The 19,080-nt window shown below is 39.4% G+C and overlaps 1 protein-coding gene across 3 annotated transcripts in view; it reads right to left on the bottom strand.

Annotated features, from left to right (window-relative positions):
- The window catches only part of RGL1 (ral guanine nucleotide dissociation stimulator like 1), a 347,473-nt gene that overhangs the window by 193,533 nt on the left and 134,860 nt on the right, over nucleotides 1-19,080 (bottom strand). The gene's annotated exons all lie outside the window — the stretch shown is intronic.

The following is a 19,080-nucleotide window of genomic DNA, read 5'->3' as shown; positions in this document are numbered from 1 at the left end:
GACAAATATTATCTCATTTGATCTTCACAAGAACCCTGGGAGGCAGGTACTATTATTATGCTTATGTTATATTGGAGGAAGCTGACAAACAGAAGTAACTTTTCAGGAGTCACACAGTAAGTACTTGAGGCTAGCTTTGAATTTGAATTTTCCTGACTCCAAGTCCACCCTTGTGGACTTGTCACAAACGTTTGACACAAAACGTGTGACACAAAAAGTGTCACAAACGATTCAAAAGCATATATTTGTTCTAAAAATTTGAATTGGAAAACATACACATAATCCAAAATTTTAAAGAAACAAAAACTATAAAGATAGAAAAGCTACATTTTCCTAAAAGAGGAGGCCAGAACTGAAAGAGGAGGAAAGTGGGAAAAATACATTTTTATGAAATTATATATGTATGTACACACACATATATAAATTAAAGCAGATACTATAAGTTATAAGACAAAAAGAAGAAAAATAGAAAACAGAGACGGAAATTCCCAGGATACAAAATCGGAAAAATTAACTACAGCAGAACTCCTGGTCTCCAATGTTAAAAGCAATTTAGAATATATGGATAATAAATAAAGCTAAAGTAGAGATTTTAACACAGGTAGGCTGATTTAACTTTATAGATTAAAAGGAATGAGATATGACTCAGTAAGTCAACTTATACAAAAGAAACAGGGAAATAAAAACAATTTTTGAAAAGTAGCATTATAAGTGGTCAGTCATTTTCTCAGTGAGATATTTCATGTTTCTTTCTATTTTGTCAGTCTTTTGACTTTGCGTTATTAATTCTTGCTGTCTTGTGAGATCATTAGTTTCTACTTGTCCAATTCTAGTCTTTAAAGATTGGTTTTCCACTATGATCTTTTGATTTTCCTTTTTGGTTTGGTCTATTCTGCTTTTCATGGCTTCCAGCAGGTCATTTCTGGTTTGATTGAAGATTTGCTTGTCATTTCATTTGATTTCTGGACATCTTTTTCCAAGGTTGAGATTCTGTCTTTTAAACTTTTTTTTTCTTTTCTTTTTGAACTATTTCCCACTCTTCTTCCCAAGTTTCTGCTGTCTTTTTAACTTGGTTCTCAAATTCCAGACTGATTTCTTGGAGAACTTGTGACCAATTTCCATTTTGGGGGGAAAGTTTGGATGTGTTTGCTTGTTTGTCATCCTCTGCTGTCTCTTCTGTAGTCTGGATTTTTTATCCATAAAAATTATCCAGGGTCAATGTCTTTCTATTGTTCTTTTTGTTGGTTGAAGATTGTATTTCTTGGGCATTGCTGGCCATTGCTATGCTGGTTTTTCCTTCCCTTCCTAGCCAGAAGACCAAGTGAAGAGGGCCGTCTCTCTGTGTATGGAGCTATGGAGTGGTTTTTGCCTGAGACTACTTTTCCTAGTCTCTGCAGTTTCTATTGTATGCCACCCCTCTCTGGGGTATCTACACATCTAAGGTCTGCACTTTTCAGACTCCTGGGGTCCCAAGTCTAGCTGCTCTCAGGGATAGGTCCCTGGTGGTCTTAGTCAGCTCCCAAGGACCTAGAGATTGCCCCTTGCTTGCTCTGACTCTGGCACTATAGGTGGGGTGGGGGAGGGTTGATCAGCTCACATTTTGGTGGGAGCTATTTCATTCCCTTATAACGTGGAAATGCCCAAATCCCACATACCTTCAATGCTGCACCCTACTGCTGAGCCCCTTAGTCCATCTGAACTTGTTTGGTTTTTTTTTTTGGCCTTTTGAGGCACTATTCGGTTGGTGGTGAGCAGAGGAAGAGTCCTGCTTTTACAATGCAGTCATCTTAACCTGGAAGTCTCTCACATTATATTATAAGAAGGTCTACTCAAGTGAGGAAATTCAGAAATTCAAGTTAGATGGGGGAATTATTTGGGAAAACATTTGGTAAAAGATCAATAGGGGGAAAAAATAGAAGTTAAATTGTCCTTGAAGGCATAATGACAAAACCTGGGGACAGAAAAATGTTACTCTCTCTTTGGTTCGTTACTGTCCCCACTCTTAAAAAATGCTCTAAATAATTAATAATTATGAAAATTAAAATTAAAGTAACTTTGAAGTTTTACTTCATACCCATTAGCCTTGCAAAGATGACAAAAGAGAAGATGGTGAGTATTGGTGGGACTATGGGAAAACAGGTCCATGAGTGCCCTGGTACTAGAGCTGGAAATTGGTCCAGTCATTCTGAAAATTAATTTGGAAGTATGCTCCCCAAATTACTAAATTGTGCATACTCTGTGACTTAGTTATATGACTATTAGACTTATGCTCCCAAAAGGATAAAAGAAAGAAAAATCTTTAAATATTTTTTCAAATAATCTTTTCAAATATTTTAAAAAATATATATAGCAGTTATTTTAGTAATAGCAAAAATATTTGGAAACTAACAGACTGCCTACCTACTAGGGAATGGCTAATACACAGGGATATATGTATATAAAAGAATATTATTGTACCACAAGAAATTATGAAATGGATTGTTTTAGAGGAAACTGGGAAAACCTTGATTAACTGTTACAGAGTGAAGTAAACAGAACTATTTAGAACAATCTATATAATCAAAACATTAAAGAGAAAAATGACTTTGAAAGGCTTTAGAATGCTGATAAATACAATGATAAATCATGAATCAAGATGACTGAAGATGAAATATGCCACTTCCCCCTTGCCAGAGAAATGATGCTTAAAATGCAGACATATATTTTCAGACATGACTAATGTGGCAGTTTGTTTTGCTAGATTCTGCATTGTTTACTGGGGGACAATAGGTAGGACATATTACAAATCCATGTGAAAAAAAGTAGTTTTTTAAGAAAAGAAATTATTGGGTAATCATATCCCTCCTGAAGAAGTTAAGGACACACACACCCACACACACACACACTCACACACACATGGCCAAGTTATGATTTCGAACATTATTTATTTCCTGGGTCAAACCCTTAGATCACAGCTTTCCCAGAAAGGGCAGGGAGTTGAGAGAGGGGCAAAGTCAAGATGGCAGAGGAGCATAGAAAGTTGGACCCACTTGGAGAATCCTCTCCAACTAACCTGAAAATAATGCTTCAAAACAAATATTGGATTAACAGAACAAACAAGGGGACAGAGTGAAGTAACTCTCCTGCAGAAAGCAACTTGAAAGGTAGGCAGAGAAGGTCTATTTCACTGGGATGAGAGGGAGAGAAGTAAAACCATGCACTAAGGAGTACAACTATTCCAGGTTCTGAACCTGGGCCATAACTAACTAAAGACCCCCGAGTCCCTGCCTCAGTCAATAGCAGAGCACCCCACGGTTCCAAACCCTAGCACAGGCCTGGAGTGAGGCCCCAAGCCCTAGCACAAGAAAATCTGCAGTGGTTGGCAAGTTCAAGCCTAAGGGAAGGCCCAAAGCCACTGCCCAAGCCTGTGGTGAGGCCCCAAGCTCCCCTGCAAGGCAGTTCACTATGCAACAAGCTGGTATAAAGCCAGAGTGAGGCTCTGAGCCTCTGCCCAAGTCTCCAGTGAAAAACTAAAACCCAGAGCAACTCCAGGGCAGCCATTATACTCTGACATACCCTAACATTATAATGAATTCTCCTTTCCTAGAAGGCTTTAAATAGATCCTTGTCAGACTTGTAGTGCCAGTCTGTAGACAATTCCCTTCTTATCAGTCCATCATGGGGAGGAGCCAAGATAGTGGCTTAGTAGCAGCAAAAGCTGGAACCCTCTTATCAATCCTTCATTATCAGGATTCCCTGTAATACTGAGGAGCTATACTGAGTCTTTTGCTCTTCCCTGTCATGATTTTAATCTTCTGTGGCCCCCTTTAGCTATGAAAGTGGAGACACATAAGTGGTTCCCTTCTTTCTCCAAGATGCAACTTTCTCAGGAAATTTCCTCTCACTAAATAAAAGGCCAAACACCTGAATTTGGGGTTACTTATGGGGCAACCCCTAAGGCTAGCAGTGCTCAAGGAATCTTTCTCCCTTTTCAGGCTATAAGACAAGATTCTGGGACTATGCTGCCCAGGAAATTCCTACTTTTGCAAATAAGAAGCAGGAGTTCAGGAATATTATTGCTTATAAACTTCCCTCTAAAGCCATATAGGAAAACACATAGAATTTATGTGCTTCTCCAAGAAGCCTCTCCATTGCCCCAGGTGCTGCCATGTCATGAACCCAGAAAGTCCTCTCTCCAATCTCTGACCTGTATTTTGGAAGGGAAACAAAAGCAAAAGGCAACTCACAATTCTTCCATGTGCCTCCACCTTGAGGCAACCATTAACAGCTACCCTGGAGTAGGGAGACATAGCTCTAAATTAGTCCCTGGCAAAGGCAAAATGAAACAAAAAATGGACTGCCTAGATCTGTGAGCTCACTTTTATAGTCCAGCACAAGAGGAGAATCTTTCCAGTAGAGTCTATCCACCTGAGAATCTGAGCCAATCAATCCATTCATCTTAGTCTCATTCAGACTCAAGTCACTACTGTTGAGGAATTGTCTTCTGTTCTCTAAACAAGGTGATGATGACCATGATGTAGCCTCTAAGGGCTATAATCAAAGGTTTAGAAGCAAAGGCTCCTTTCCTGGTAAGCTCATCCAATTGGTCATGGAATCCCCTAGACAGACTCTCTTACAAATATAAAAGGATAGACTTGTGCAAAGGATAGATTTGTGCAAACAAATCAAGCTCACTCATTAAAAAGTGACATTCATAGGGGGCAGCTGGGTAGCTCAATGGATTGAGAGCCAGGCCTAGAGATGGGAGGTCCTAGGTTCAAATCTGGCCTCAGCAACTTCCCAGCTGTGTGACCCTGGGCAAGTCACTTGACCCCCATTACCTAGCCCTTATCACTCTTCTGCCTTGGAACCATTACCCAGTATTGATTCCAAGACTGAAGGTAAGGGTTCACTAAAAATAAATAAATAAAAAGTGACAGTCATGGAACTAAAGAGCCAGAGGCAATAAGCATTTATCAAAAGCAGAAGTCAGGCAAAAAAAAAAACAAGCTATCACAACAAAGTCTAAGGGGATGAAATCCCTCGTTCTGTAAGAAGCCCTTTCCCGGCTCCTTTACTGCTTGTGCCTTCCCTTTGTGATCATCTCATTTGTCCTGTATGTGTCATTTGCTTTCTGTCTCCCCTATTGGATTGTGATCTCCTTCAGGGCAGAGAGCAGCTTTTGGTAAGCCCAGCTGCTTACTAAATGTTTGTTTACGTCACTAATGTCAACTGGGTTTTCTCCAAGTTTCAAGTTTGCCCCTACCCCCTGAGAATTCACTTAGGAAGTCCCAGGCACATCTGCTTTGGACTGCACAATAGACCTGGAAGTGTTTGGTGACCCCAGTCTGGGTGGGACTAGTAGATCTAGTCAAATGGTGAGTATCCTTATTTGTCTCAGTAGCTTCTCCCATCATATTAGAGTCCTCTCTCAGGAGGCCCAGCTCTTGGTTTGATCCTTTCCTTTTGTATTTATTGTAGCTGACCTCTCCCTGATACCCGAGTTGCTGGCTGCAGCTTCTTTGCAGCCTGCTTGCAGCCTTTCTATGTGTGTTAGCGGTACCAGGTTCCCCAGAGGATATAAAAGACCCCCAAGTTGTTACTCTTTGGAGAACCGTCCCTCACTGTGCATTCTCCCAGAGATGCTGTTCCCAGATTCCCAGAACCCTTGACTTTGTGTGGTTTTTAGGAGCTTGACTGGGTGGCAGCCAAATATTGAACACTATCTCTTTCCTGATTAAAGATCTGGTTTTTGCGGACTACTTGGGTAGTTCTGTTATTTCCACGTTAACACTAACAAGCAGCTCCAAAGTCAGCGTGGGTAAGTCAGGGTAAGCAATAAAATGTTGAGCTTGAGAAAGAGTCGCTTTCGTGCTCTGTGCTCCATTGTTTTGGAGGCAGGTGTGTGTTTGTGTCCAGCAATGAAATGAACAGCTGGCCTGACCTCCAAACTTCCAGGGAATTCTCTTCAAAGGGCTCCTGCGGCCTCACCCACTCTGTTTTCCCAGACAATGGTCAACTCTAAATGGAGTCAGACAGAGAAAAAGGAACACAAAGTAAACAGCTGGAGGATGTTTACATAGCAACCCATCAACAAGCATAAATTAAAAAGCTCAGTCCAACTTGAACACCTGAATACTAAGGAACCTTTGAGGAGGGAATGAATACTTAGATGGGGAGGGGGTTGAATTACAGAAGTTTCCAGAAGAGGCAGTGACTTTTAGGTGAGATTTTGAAGAGAAAACAGAGGCAGATTGATGAAAATAGCAAGGTGGGGTATCCTAGATGACGGGGAAAGTATATGCAGAAGCAGAGAGGCAGAAAAATATCCATTCTGTGTTGTTACTGAAAAGCAGACCAGATTTTGCTAGAGGGATGATCCATGATTTAGAAGAATTAAAAACGAAGTTGTTGAGATGAAGCAAAAATTCTTGAATTGGCTCCATGAAAGGGAATAGCATGACAATGCACTTAATCAATATTTAGTCAAAGAAAAAATGAGTAAAGGATCAAATGACGATCCTATGATCTGTTAAAGAACACCATGTGAAAGATGCATCCATCAGTGCTATAACTATATAGATAAAATTTTAAACAGTGAAAAGCAAAGGAAAACACAATCACTAGAAATATTATAACTTCAGGAAGGGTTAAACTTCAGTCTGCAAACATGCTAGTGAAGGCACACTAGCACTAATTATACACATATACACAAACAGCGATTTCTTACAGGACTATCTGTACTAGGTCTTTAACACTGACTGGCATTAGAGGATTTGTAGTTCAGAAGAGACAAGCATTCCCTCTCGGCCTTCCAACCTCAGAGACCAGCAGAGAGCTATACTGAAGGAAAACGTCATACAGACTCCATACAGGGAGAGAAAAAGACTCCATTAGCCAAGAGCTGAGAGTTATCTTTAAATATCTGGGCTCCGAAAGCCTGAGCCCACTTTCACTGAGCACCTCGTGTGTAGTTTGGAGGGATGGCATGGTAAGGCCTGTGCTTTAGGAAATTCACTTTGGCAGCTGAAAGATGGATTAGAGTGAAGAAAGACTAGAGGCAGGCAGGCAGATGATCTAGAAGCTACTGCAATAGTCCAGACATGAGGGGATTCCTGGTGGCAGTCTCAGAGGAGAAAAAGGGGGTATATTCAAGAGATTTGGCAAAGATGGATACAGGGGATGAGAGTGAGGATTCATGGATGATACCTAGCTTCTAAGTCTGGAGGGAGGGAGAAGGAACTGAAGGTGAAAAATGAGTTCAGTTTTGAAAATGCTGAGTTTAAGATGTCTCTTGGATATCTAGTTCTAGATATCTGAAAGGCAATTGGAGACATGATATTGGAGGTCAGCAAAGAAGTTAGATCAGCATAAGTAGATTGGAGAATCATGAGCAAAGACATGATCCATGGGAGCTGATGAGATCAGCATGATGGTCCTGACCTGGTCGTTGGTGTAGAGGTCTCGTTTCTAGAATTCTAAGGTTACTCACTAAGTTCTCTTATTTCTAACTAGATCAGCTCCCTCTTGGCTCATTAAAACAAACTTTCCTCCCCCAAACTCCTGTTCCTATAAACTTTAAAAAAATTTAAGCTTTATTTTATTTTATTTTTTTGGTCTTTCCCACCCCTATTCCCATTCTCTGGGAACAGAAGTGGAAGAAAAAAAACATTTGTAACAAATATAGTCAAATAAGAAGCCCACATAGGCTTCTAATGTAAGAAACTTCAATGGTGACTTCCTCTAGTATCCTGCTCACAAAGAAAAATGTTTCCCACTCCTCTACCTCCAGACATCCAAAGGCAAGACAGCTGATCTTTCTTCTTTTCATGTATTTTATGACTTGCCCAGGGTCACATAACTAGTGACTGATTATTTTGTGCTTTGTCACCTGCTTTCCTTTACAACCCCAAGGTGCTTTAGAAAATCTGACAGTAGTAATCACAGCCATTTGTGGGAAAGATAAAGAGTACATCACTAAAAATAGTTTAAATATTTTCATCCTCTACCTTCTGCAATGTTCTACATTATGTATAGGAGTGGTTTTTCATGCCTAAAGTTTTTCCTCAGTAATAAAAAGCTGTGTCTTAGAAACTGATTTTGTCTAAAGGGCCCAATAGCTAGGAGATGATGATTCCAGCCAGATGTCAAAAAGCAGCCCAACAAATATAGTGTTTATGAAATTCCATTTAACTACCACTTGACATGCTTTACATCATATTAAGGTCCAGAATTATTCCTTCCAAGTCTCCTCTCAAGATGCTTATCTATATTACACTGAATAAAGTAATAGGCATAGAGAACTTCAATGATTGGCAATAGAGGTTCCTTTGAGGGACCTCAATTTTTAGCATGCAAAAAGGAATGAAATAAGATTTATGGTTGCCTCCTCCTCTCTCGGGATGATGAAGCCTAGGGAAAACAAAATAATGTCCTAAATTAGTCCATCTTAGGTCTCATCCTCAACTCGCAAAAATTTTTGTGTGTGGATTGAAGTGGCATGGCAGATTTTAAGACTGATTGAAAATTCTTAGAAAATGCTTCTTTGGTGCTATCCACCTCCAGAGAAAGAACTGTTGGAGTCAGATAGATGAGGATAAAAGCATACTATCTTTCACATCAGTGTATTTATGGTTTTATTTTAGGGTTTTGGATATGTATGTATGAACAATGACTAATATGAAAGTTTGTTTTGCAAGATAATTAAAGTAAAATGAATAAATATACTTCTACTAGTCTGAACTTTGATTTCTCTGTGACTCTGGGACCTAGACAATAGGGAGTTCTCATCTTTACCTGTCCCTTCTTTTAAGATAGTTCCATATAGCTGAATAGGTTGATCATTAAAGTATGAGACTAAAGGTTTTTAGTTACCCTGGAGCAGAACAAATAACCAATTTCCCCTGGTTTGTGATTAGTTCGGTGATAACACTGAATAAATCAAAGTGTTGTATCATTCTAGGAACTAAGCAGCCAATGCAGTATTTTTCTTTGCTTTAAAAAATAATTTTGGGGGGAAGCTGGTGTAAAGGATAATTTTAGCATTGTGACTTAAAATCTAAATTAATTGGTCGGCATGGAATATCCCAAATAATAAAATACACAAGTCAGCTGGAAATTATGGTGATTTTAATTAATATAAAGAGAAGGAATTAAGGAGAAGAAAGAGGGAAAGGAAAGAATTAATTTAGACTGCTCCAGCTCAGGCTGAGCCAGGCAGGAGTTAAAGGCCTTGGCCAAGGACCTCCCTTGAGAGTCAAAGGAAAGAGAAGTCAGTCTTATCACTTACCATGTGACCATCTCAAGGAAGCTATCTGAGTGAGCTCCCCCAGGCTGAGTTCCAGGATTGAACTGGCACCCAGGCTGCTCACAAGAAGTGATCAGCCAGATCCACCTCTCCGGGGAAAGACTGTGAAGGGAGTAAGTGACATGCCCTATATAGATGGTTTTATGTCATTTTCCTGCGTCTCATCTGTACCAATGGTAGCTTAGCTTGACTTAGGACAGCCCAGGGGTCTGTCAGCTGTTTCTGCATATGTCTGTTTAAGGCCATCCTCCTAAATACTTAATTCTTAAGTATGGGTGCAGACATTTGTGACCTTGTTAGACTAAGTAGGGTGAAGCAATGTAAAGTTCCCAAGACATTCCTGATCAAGTATCTCCATTGTTACCATCAGGAAATAGCTAAATCAAATCTTCTAAAGTATGGTCTGAGTAGGGTAGAGTAGTTTTTGAAGTTCACACTGGGTAGCTCAGTGGATTGAGAGCCAGGCCTAGAGATGGGAGGTCCTAGGTTCAAATTTGGCCTCAGACACTTCCCAGCTGTGTAACCCTGGGCAAGTCACTTAACCCCCATTGCCTAGTCTTTACTGCTCTTCTGCCTTGGAACCAATACCCAGTATTGATTCCAAGAGGAAGGTAAGGGTTTATATTAAAAAAAAATAATAATAATTTTGGAGTTAGCCAATGGGACAGCAGTAGGTATGCAGCCAATGTAGAGAAAGGAAAAAGAATTTTAGTGACAAACCAAAGTTCACTCATTAAATAAAATTCCAATAAGAAGGAGTTAGCCTCTGTTACATAGTATGTGAATTAAATATTTAGGAGACCCCAATCCTAGAAGACTCACCTAATAGGGCTTCACAGAGTCATGTGTTTTAACTTACCAGCATGGGAAGTAAGATTCCTTACTAGCTGAACTTAAGGGATATGACTCGTATGAACTGAAATAAAACCCTGGCCAATGAGAAAATCTTAGGGGAAGGGTTTAGACTAGCTTAAAAAGCCAGCATGTGAAGTAGAGCTTGACCTCTGCCATTTTCTGGGCTTGTGGAAGAAGCTCTCTTGGCACTTACCTATGTAAATCATCTCTGGCATGTAGCAAATAGTGAGGCCCACACCACCCTTGGAATCTGGGAACTTGGGATCTCTTGGGCTCCAATCCCTTCCTAAAGTCAAACCCACTCCTTAGCTGCCCTTAATTTATCTGGCCCAACAATGTGGTTAGCGGGGTCCCCTTGCTACCACTTGTAAAATGGGCCAGGCTGGTTAGGAATCTAGGACCTGATTAAGCAGGAACTTGACTGGAGACTTTGGGTAGTTAGGCTAGTAATACCTTCTTTCTCTCTTTACTTCTCTTTTACTAATAAATACTTTTACATCTAGTATAGAGTCTCCAAGATTAATTTTTATTTATTAATATTATATATGCACATATATATTTGCTGGGTGGGTAGGTGAAATAGAAAAGAATAAAAGCTAATTGCCCATGAAGATTTTTAATTGGCTTTTCCCTGTTTCTTTCACTTAGTAGAAGGTTCTAGGATGAAAGGAACTAACCTTTCTCCCTTCTGGCAAGCAGAGAGATTGAAATGTTGACCCTTAGCATGCTGAAAGAATCCAAATTCAACACTATTCCCCTTCCCTGAGGAAAGCTTGCCAATCAAGTGTAAAGAACAGACATCACGCATTCTTTGGAGGGAATGTTGATAAATGTACTTGGGGACTGCATTGCCAAGCAAGAAGAATATAAACTAGTGACAGAACGAGTAAGTGTCTAATATCTACTGTAGCCTGCAAGTTGCTGGTAGCTTTGTTTCCATTAACAGTGGAAGTCCTCTGTTTTCTAAGGCTTTGGTTAAGAAAAGCTTCCATTTTGCTTCTAGGCTGAGATCTTAAATAAAATGAAAATATCTTGGATCTTAAGATATTAAATCTTAAAATATTAAGTTTTTTAAAATTAAAACTTAAAATTAAAAAATTTTAAGATCTTAAATTAAAAAAAATAAAAAGAGAAATGAACTTAAAAAAATTGGGTTCTTGAGGGTAAAGACTGAATAGTGATAAGGAATAGAATAAAAGTAGATGTATAGAAATGCCACTGGAAAGGTGTGAGTGGCAACACCTGTCCCATAAAACTTCAGTTAAGTAAGGTCTTCCCTTTGATCAAATCTAACCACTAGCACTTCGTGAGAAGCAAGCTCAGAATTTACATGGATAGCAGGATAGTAGAGTAGAAAGAGTTTGATCTGGAAACAGTAGAACTAAGTCTGAATTTCAGTAGTGACACTTAATGGCCATGTAACCATGACCTTATATACTTAGTAGTTATATAACCTAGTTGGAAATGAGGGGATTGAACTCAATGACCTCTCGTCTCTAGGATTATGACCCTATGATCTTGTGACTTTGTTTCCCCATACTTCAGTTTCATCCTCTGAATAATGCTGATAATAATGAAATATTTCTACTATTGACCAAACAGAGTGGTTGTGGGAAAAGTGTTTTACAAACCTTAAAGTGCTACATAAACAATAACAACATTCACAAAGCTCCTTAGAATTTGTAAGTTACTTTGCATACATGATCTCAGTTAAACCAACAAAACCCTGGAAGTTCAGTATTTCAGGTGTTGTTATTAATATTAATATCTAACACTTAGGTATTAAGGTTTGCACTTTATAAACATATGTCATATTATTTTATCTTCTCAATAATCCTATGAGTAAATGGTATTTATTCCCATATTACAGATAAGGAAACCAAAACTGAGAGTGAAAGAAAGCTGGCAATGTGTGAAGCTATTAAAAGTTCAGCACTGTGTTCACTACACAAAACTACCTCTTAAGAACTCATTCAACTTATAGAAAGGCAGGCATTGTGTTAATTGTGATATAGGAATGTGATGAAATACATTCTATCACACAAATTGAATTATAAGAAATGAGGAAATAAATTATCTCAAAGGGACAAAGAAAGACTTGAAAGAAGTAATACAGAGTAAAATAAGAATTAGAAAAACATTTTATGCTATTAACATCAATATTTTTAAAATAAAAAAAATGTTGAATTTCTATAAACAAATAATGAAATGAACAGGACCAGAACAATTTACACAATAACACTATTGTAAAGACAATGAACTTTGAAAGCTGTAAGAACTCAGATCAACACAGTAATCCTCCACAATACAAGAGGACTGATAAACATGCTATCCATATCCTGACAAAAAGATGATGGATTCAGGGTGCAGAATGAGATTTAAAAAGACAACACACAACCAGTGAAGGAACTTGTTTTGTTTGTCTATGTACATTTTATATAAGAAAATTGCTTTCTTTTTTTTTAATGGAGAGGAAAATGCAAGAGAGAGAAAATATACTGCTGTTTATTAAAAAAAAGAAAATAATAAAAAAAGAAAAGCAATCATTTTGTTGCTAGGGGGTAGGACAAAAGTCATGAACTTGTTTAAGTCTTCTCTACTCAGTCTAGCTTCTGTGATTTCTATGAAACATGACAGGCACTGTGGGGAGTTGAAAAGGGTCTTCTTACCAAAGCTTCACCCAGATCCCTTGCAGTTTTTCTAAGTGGACCTTGAGTAATGATATCTTGAGGTAAGAGATTAAAGGAGTTCATCCTCAGAACTTCATTTGAGCATGGATGCTCATTTCCAATCTAGTTTAGCCCCCAGAACCCTGGATTATTTTTTTACCTCACTTCTGTAGGTACTTTCCCCCCAACCCTTTCCAAATCCCTTTTATGTATTGTCTTCCCCATTTGAATCTAAACTCCTTGAGAGCAGGAACTTACTCTTTTTCCTTAAATTTTCATTCCCAACATTTAGCACAGTTCCTGACATATAATGTGTTTAATGTTTTCTCTATCTCAGGGGGATTTTCAGACTCGGATAATAGACTGAGAAAAACACATGAGTTGAGAGAGGGAAATTTGTAAGTCAGATGAAAGGCTTGGGACTTTTCTAGTGAGCTGGCTGGATATAGATGGTCAGGGTCTGAATTCCTAAAGAAGAAAACTCATCTGATAAGAGCTTTTCAAAGCTGAGCTGCTACCAACTGTCACTGAAGTTCAATGGAAAAATCCAAGCACAGTTAAAGACTGCAAATGGTAGGAGAAAGTTCAGAAAAAGAAGAAACACAACAAAGAATGGCTCAGTAGAGACACCTAGCAGAGAGGGTCAGAAGTAGCACACTGATACCACCTATGGCCTTGGTAGCTCTACAGCTTCAGAGGTATGAGTTGTCCTAAGTCATATATGTTATCTGGTTTATATGTGTTCATCAATACATGTTCCCTTCTACAAATATCCTATGATCATACATGTTCTCTGTGTATATACTTTCCTTCACTGGTGGTATGGTCATCTGTGGGAGAATGTATGCCTGTTTGGGGTGTGGGATGGAGAATCTGTTTGTTTTGCTGTGCTTTATGACAAGTCTGAGTCCTTCAATTTAAATTGGTATGCCCTTTCGTTGGTATAGACCAGCACTGGCAAAATATTGGTACACGTGCCCAGCTGACACTTGGGAAGCTGCTCTATTCCCCCTCTTCCTAGCAGATGAGGACATTTTTTTTTGCATGCCCCACCCCTCTGTCCAGCAGTCCAAAGCAAGCATTTCCTCCCTCCACTCTCTCCTGTAACAGGGGAAGGTGGGGAGGGGCTCACAGACAGCAGGAATTTGCTCTCTGGGCAAACTTGAAAACATTTGCCAATGCTGGTATAAAGACTCAATGGGGCTTGTGAATTCTAGTTTGAGTGCTTAGAAACAAAGTTCTTTAAAACTAAGGTAGCATTCTAGGGGCCAAATGTGAGGGAAGACCTCAGTATATGAGGAAACTGAAACTCAAAGATTAAGTGACTTATCCATAACACGGCCAGGACTAGTATTTGAACCAAGCTTATCACCTAACTCTAAATCCAGCATCCTATCTACCGTACCATGCTGCCTCTATTGAGGTATCATCTGGTACTGACTCTCTTTTCAATAGTGCTAAAAAAACCCTCACTTCTAACATTTTTCTACCAATGATAGTCTTAGAATCTCCTTCTTTCTCCCATCCTCAACAATTAGCCAGTCAGTTCCACTAGGAGGAAAGATTATGTGCCTTGTTGAATAAAGTGATTTTCATGCCCACATTTAGTAACTATAAATGCACTATTGAATAACTAAATGTTGATGTAAATCTAAATGTGATTTGAATTGATTCTCAACTTGTGATTATTACTGAGAAAAAGGGAGGCTAAAGAATACTGGAGGTTCTGCAAAGCACAAGACTTCTGCCCACTTCCCAGCCTCCTCACCCCCATTCCATACTGTAAGATTCAGGCATCATCTAACAGGTTGGTTAATCTGGTTAGAGTATACTGCAAATGAGGCCAAGGTCATGGGTTTGATTCCCCCCTCAAGGGCCAATTAGTTTTGCTCTGTTCCATGACCACATCCTGGATCGCCTAACTCCAGCCAGCTGTTTCTCAAATATATGCCCTTGGTGGCATGGGACATCAGAAGAGACTAAATAAATGGATTAATTGGAATTGTCATAAGCGGAGAAAAAAAAAACAACTCAAAGCACATTCTCTACTGATGGTAGGTCTCAGTGGGATTTTCATATATAAGAGAGAGCCCATTTTCCTAAGATCATAGTCTCAGACCTAGAAGAAATCTTAGAGGGTTATTTTATACTTATTTTATAGATAAGGAAACAAGAGATCTAGACAGTCTTACCAAAGTAACACTAAGTCTCAAACCCTATGATTCAAGTCCAGTTTCCCCTCACTTCAGAGCCATTGCTTTCACCACATTATGCTTCCTTTTTATAGGTCTATATCTAAATGAGACACTCACGATCCTACTCCAAACTTGGGTGGATGGACCCTTTCTATTGCCACCCAACTAGCTAACCATTTGTAGGCATCTCCCTGGGATTAAAAACATTAAAAGTACATTTTCTGGCACATGAATGATTCTAAGCAGATCAGAAATCAGAGAATCTGTCCAAACACTTTACATTCATTATCTCATTGGATTGTCACAATGACTCCGTACAATAAGTATGGAAAATATCTTATTGCCATTTGACAGATGAGGAAACTGCTCAGTAAGGTTAAATCACTCACTTCCTTGGTTCCACAGCTAAAGAGTGTTAGAAGTTCAACTTGGACCCCAGACTCTCAAGACTCTGAGTCCTGCTTCCATTATATATGATAATGCTTTGTAAAATACAGGAATAAAATGACAGAATCAACTTTGAGTTATCACATTCCAACTCCCTGGCTCATTTGGGCCACTGTGAGCACCTCTAATGAAGAATTCACACACACACTCCAAATCACTACTAACAGCTTCTATTTACATATGTATAAGCATATATATATATATATATATATATATACACACATAATATTCTATGTGTATATATGCACATATACTAAATATATATATGTATATATATATTTATACTTATATGGATATGGAGCTCCAGGGGTAGAGACTGACATACTCTTTCCAACAGTAGCAGCAGTACTGATTTCATTATAGTTCCAGAACTAGAAATCCAGAGTGTGAGAGAATTAGTTCAATTGCAGCCCAATCCAAGAAACTTTTAAATATCTACTACACTACAGGAACTGTGCTAATCATTGGAAATACAAAGACAAAAAAAGAAGAAGAAAACTTGTTGTCCACAAGGAGTGTGCTGCTGTTGTCTTTTGGCAAAGTCATGTGGTTCCCAACTGAGTGCCTTCTCCATACATTCCAAAGGTCTATAGAAACTGAGAATAGCAAGAGGGGAGCCTAGGGACCCGTCTGTCCATTTAACCAGTAGTTAGGTCTTTCAGCATAGAATATAATTCTGCAGAGAAGTGAGCATTCACAGTTTTTCTTACAAAGGTTGACCCACTTGTTTACTGTTCACACTTCTAAAAGGGAAAAATCAGCCATATTACTAGAAGAAAGACTGGGCTCATATCCCTATAGGTTAGAGTCAGCACAGTTCTTACAGATCATTTGTTCCAAATTTCTTATTTTGCAACTAAGAATATTGAGATCCAGAGAAGTGACCTGCTCTTGGTGAAACTTCAAGGTCACAGCCAGAATTCATGACTCTATACCAGTGATGGTGAATATTTTTGAGACTGGGTGTGGTACCCTGCTTCCACACACACACTGAGTGATATCCCAGACAGGGGAGGGAGGAAGTGCTCCCAGTGGGGCTGCTGGGCAGAGGTGTGGGTGAAGTAAGGAATGTCCTCATGCTCAGTGGAGAGGGAGTAGTGAGCAGCTCAGCCCAAATCCTTCTGCCTTTCTAGTAACAAACTCTGGTGGGCAATGGAGCCTGTGCCCAAAGAGAGCACTCTGTGTGCCCTCTTTGGCATATGGGCCATAGGTTCACCACCATGTCTCTATACAATGCTTCCCATCCTTAAATAGAGTCCCTCTTCTCTAGTATTTGATTCTTTCACAATATTGCCAATGTACTGAGTAATGGCAACAAAAACTTCACCCCAGTTCCATTGTCTTTCCAAAGGTACTTCTCCAAAGGACCATGTCTTAGCTCTCCATAGGCCACCAGGCCAGGTCAATTATTCTTCAGTTCATTTGCATGAGGGTCTGAAGCACAGTAAATAAATTAGACACTCAAAAAGTTAACTGACATGGATGACCCATGAACCATCTCTTTCTTCTCTTGGAAAATGTACATTATATAATGGTCCTCTTACCAAATGATTATGAGATCTCTAGCAAAACCTCCATTTTTGCTGATGTTTGTCTTCTGTTTATTTCTTGTATTCTGTTTATCTAGGTTTAATCGTTGTCCTTTTCTTCTCCTCTTTCCATAATACAGATTTCCTCAGCTTCCATTATACATGTCTACATTTTGTCCAATAACCCTAAGCCATAGCGGCATCACTCTGATTTATACCAGCTGTGCCTGATGGTGGTAACTCATACTTATGACAGGGTCTGCTTAGAAAACAAAATCCTACATATACATTTAAAGGTCAGAACTAGAGGTGGGGGAAGAAGAGAGGGTGGAGGGCAGAGGGAAAAGAGCCAAAAGTAAATAGACCCTGCTTTGAACTACTGATCACATTAAACCAAGGGAAAATAAAACTATAGGAAAGAAAAACGCTACCCTGGAGCTTCAGCGGCAATATTTTTTGGCAGTCATATGTTGGACTGTGGCCCAATGTTTATTGATCCTCTCCATCTATCCTACTGTCAACCCCAAAATTCTGTAATGTTAATTTAGGGAAAGCCTGTCATCATAGAGCATTTACATGAAAACATACACATGCATGCTCCCTAATTGGGTTCTGGAGTGAGGAGGTGAAGAGGAGCAGCTGTATTGAAGAGCTAGCTAGCAGAAGCAATGACTAGGGAGCCTTGGGGCATTGTGGAGTATTCTATATTACAAGCAAACAACCACCATGTGTCAGGAAAGCTGGTACCATCAGGGTATAAGGCTGGGTAGTGTTTATGCTATTATACCATGAGATAGATATGATAATGGCAGAATATCCAAGTTAGAGTCCGTAGTTTCTTCTGTAGAATGAAAATAAAAATACCTGCACTACCTTCCTCAGGGCTGTCATGATAAAAGCATTTTGTAAAGCATTATATAAATGTGAGCTACTACTAGACCACTTTGAATGGATCAATGACTTTGCTAGTCAGGGGTTTTGTACTGACTGAATTGCTCCAAGTACATTTCAGTACTTTGTCCCATTTTCTGTTGTGCCAGCATGCAGAAGGGTCTTGCCTTTGAGTCTTGTCAAACACTGTTGCATATAAATCAGGATTACGAGGGTCACTGGGATCATCTAGTCCAACCCCTGCAGCCTGGTATGTTGGAAAGAGCATGGAGATTCCAAAGAGAGGATCTAGGTTAGAAGCTGGCTATTCCACTTAATACCTTTAGGGAAGGTTGCTGGGCCTGAAGTCAGGAAGTTGCCCTCATCATCATTCATTTGTTTCAGTCATGTCCAACTCTTTGTGATCCCATTTGGGATGTTCTTAGCAGAGATACTTCGCCATTTCCTTTCCCAGCTCATTTTTACATATGAAGAAACTGACGCAAATAGAGTGAAGTGACTTGCCCAGGGCCACACAGCTAGTAAGTATCTGGGACCAGATTTGAACTCAGGTTCTCCTGACTCCAGGGCCAACATCGTGCCACCCGGCTGCCTTGGAGTCAGAAAGACCCGAGTTCAAATATGACTTTAGACTCTTACTGGTTGTATGACTCTAACTAAGCAAGTTAACTTCTGACTGCCTCAGTTGCCTCATCTATAAAATGAGAAGAGTAACAATACCTATTTCCCAGGGTGGTTGTAAAGATCAAATGAGATGATCACTGAAAAGCACTTAGCACAGGGGCTGGCACAGAGTAAGCACTATATAAATGTTAGTTGTGATCAGCTATCATATGACTGAAGACAAGTCATTTCCTATCTCTGAAGCTCGGTTTCCTTCTCTGTAAAATGAGAGGATTGTACCAGATGATCTCCAAGTTCCCTCTCATATCTAAACCTCTTGCCCTAATTAAAATATGTATTTTTCTTCTATCTTGTGTTTCTTTAAACTAAATTTAGCACCTTTCGTCCCAGGGTAATTTGTGGGTTTCCTTACTAATAGGTTAAAAGAATACTCTCCAGGGATGTTCAATAGGTGTGGACAGGAAGTCCAGAACTGTTGTTTCATTGCTCTAGAGGGTTTTCAGAATTCCCTCCACCAAAATAGATTTGTAAGTGCTCTGTAATTTACAGCCTGAAACCCAAGAGGGTAAGCGATTTCCCCAGGG

The sequence above is a fragment of the Monodelphis domestica genome, chromosome 2 (assembly GCF_027887165.1).
Source record: "Monodelphis domestica isolate mMonDom1 chromosome 2, mMonDom1.pri, whole genome shotgun sequence".
Classification (NCBI taxonomy): Eukaryota; Metazoa; Chordata; class Mammalia; order Didelphimorphia; family Didelphidae; genus Monodelphis; species Monodelphis domestica.
Note: the sequence above shows the minus strand (reverse complement) of the source record. Positions and strands in the feature narration are given on the sequence as shown.